This window comes from Dipodomys spectabilis, unplaced genomic scaffold (assembly GCF_019054845.1).
Source record: "Dipodomys spectabilis isolate Male_0828 unplaced genomic scaffold, ASM1905484v1 ptg000227l, whole genome shotgun sequence".
NCBI classification, from domain to species: Eukaryota; Metazoa; Chordata; class Mammalia; order Rodentia; family Heteromyidae; genus Dipodomys; species Dipodomys spectabilis.
The window spans coordinates 4,414,301-4,416,963 of NW_024870904.1; the positions used below are offsets into that span (position 1 = coordinate 4,414,301).

The 2,663-nt window shown below is 40.0% G+C and overlaps 1 long non-coding RNA gene across 1 annotated transcript; it reads right to left on the minus strand.

Annotated features, from left to right (window-relative positions):
* Positions 1 to 392: 392 nt before the first annotated feature.
* On the minus strand, positions 393 to 2,390 carry LOC122123247. Its single transcript, XR_006150358.1, has 3 exons — positions 2,300 to 2,390; positions 1,049 to 1,138; positions 393 to 417 (listed from the first exon to the last, which is right to left on the minus strand). It is a non-coding gene; the product is annotated as an uncharacterized LOC122123247 (long non-coding RNA).
* Between the last annotated feature and the right edge of the window lie 273 nt (positions 2,391 to 2,663).

Genomic DNA, 2,663 nt, shown 5'->3' on the forward strand with positions numbered 1-2,663 from the left:
GGACAGTTAGCATTGATTTCTGGGTGAAAGACTTTTGACACATGTTACATTCATAAGGTTTCTCTCCTGTGTGTGTTCTCTGAGGGACAACAGGGTGTGTCTTCTCAGTGAAAGACTTTTCACATTGTTTATATTCTTCAACTACAGAAGACAGATGAGGACTATATACAGCACACATCTTACCAGGTTCACTGAAAACACCCATGTTCTGACACCCAGTAACCTTTTCTATCCTAATCCCTAAGGAGTTCCTATTATTCTTAATCAGTTCTGACTTCTGTACGGAGCTCATATGAAAACTTCTTATAAGTCTCACTTTTTCCTCCCCTTGGTTATTATTCATGACTGTGACTTCAGAGAGATATTTATTGTGACTTTCCTGACAGGTGCTAATCACATCCTCCAATTCTGGGACATCTAAAATGGAAAACATAAATGAGATCCATAAATTCCTTACTGTAACGATATTTCCTCACATTCTGTTACTAGATTTTCAAATATCAAAGCATTGCTTTATGCAGCAATGTAGTAATTAAGAAAGTAGTACTGACATTTTACAATGGAAAATAATGTTTTTCTGTATTTCTGATTTAGTATTTTTCTACAGGAAATATTTACTCAAATTATTCATCTACATACTCTTAATGCTTCCATTCTGAATTGCCCTCTTTGCCGAGCACCACTGATAAGAAATTGTCCCGATTAGAGGATAGCAGCCCTAGCATACTCCTATTTTCCTCCTACCTGCGTAATATTAGTTTAAAAGAAAATGAGATCTCCTCTTCCACATTTCTTATTGTCTTTTTCTCTTTAAGAATGACTTCTCTACAGACAAAGAGAATTGTTAACATTAACTGCACTGGCGCACCAAATTCAGTTTTTTTCCACGGGAGTTCTGGATTGACAATTTCTTGAGACTAAGGATAACCTAGTTCTCTGCCACACATGACTCAGGGGCACTAGGAATACTATCGCTCTGTACAGCTCAAGATAAACAGACCAACTGGGCTCTGGACCCACTATGACCAGTGTAGATGCTTTAACTCACCTGTGAAATTCTTGTCTGAGGCTTCTCTTATCCATGGTTCTGCACCTTGCTCCAGCTTCACAATCAATTCAGGTTTAGGACCACAGTGCCCTGTGAATAAGAAAGAGTGGAGAACAGTTGCTCTTGCTGGGTCATCATTAACGTAAGGTCGCAGACATCCTGTTCACAAGGTTGTTCCTTTTTTGGGGGGAGGGGGTCCGGTCCTGAGGCCTGGACGCTGTCCCTCAGCTCTTCAGCTCAAGGCTAACGCTGTACCACTTGAGCCACAGCGCCACTTCCGGCTTTTTAATTTTTGCTTACGTGGTGCTGAGGAATCGAACCCAGGGCCTCAGGCATGCAAGGCAAGCACTCTACCACTGAGCCACCTTACCAGCCCCAGGTCTCTCAATTCTTAATAGCTAAATGGTGGAGTTTCCCCCAGCATTGAGTTTATTGTGCCAGTTGTGTGGCTTGAACTCAGCTCTTTTGCTCAAAGCTAGCATTCTACTAGTTTGAGTCCTGGCTACATTTCTAGTTTTTGAATGGTTAATTAGAGATAAGAGCCTCATGGTCATTTTTCTACAGTTTCTGGCTTCAAGCCAAAATCTTCAGATTTCTGCCTCCAGAGATTCTAGGATTCAAAGCTTGAAGCACTAAACCCTGTCAAGTTTGGCTTACAAATACACACTTTTAACTACTGATTTCCAGATCATACTGGCAGTAGTAATGTATATGCTATCTAGACTGTAGATCTACCTATAATAATCACCCCAAGGTTGGGAAGTCAGTCTCCTATTAGTGGATCATAGTTTAGAACTTTTATCCAACTACTGATTAGGCTTCTTAAAGAATGAGAACACAATTAGCTCTTGAGTTACATATAATAAATGTGAAGTTTCCCTTATAAAAAAAATGACACTTCCCTAGTACTAGAATCTTTTTTTTTTTAAAGAAAATGTAATGGTCCAAAGGCTTACACCTGTAACCCTTCATTGAGGAGATGAGATCAGAAGAGGCAGGCTTGAAACCAACCTGGGCACTGAAACCCAGAATATACCCCAGAACAAAAGCCAAAATGGAGTTGTGGCTCATGCAGTAGTGTGAAAGGCAAAGAACACCAAGCTCCCAGACCTGAATTTGGCTGGCTTTTATACTAGCAGTTTTTTTTTACCTGGGAATGGACTGGAATCTTGTACCTAAATAACATAAACAGTCAAATGTTTACTAAAATAAAAGGACTTGAACTTCCATGTAAAAGTGATCTTTGCTCACCAAAGGACATGAGGTTGCTATAGGTCTCCAGCATTACATCTCTGTGAAGGGTCCTCTGACCAGGATCCAGATCCTGCCACTCCTTCCAGGTGAAGTACACAGCCACATCATCAAATGACATCAGCTTCTGCAATGGCACATTGCCATCAAGAAATCAGACGTGGGTCATGAGAATTCCAATCTGGAATTTCATTATACTGCAGGTATGCTTTTATCTTACATAAAATGTTTGCAGCTTGCTGTGTTATCTATTCACTAGAAGAATTAAATAGCAAATTAAAAATATTTGACAATATATAAACCTGGTCATTAAAATACACAGATTGGCAGGGCACTGGTGGCTTATGCCTGTAATCCTAGCTAT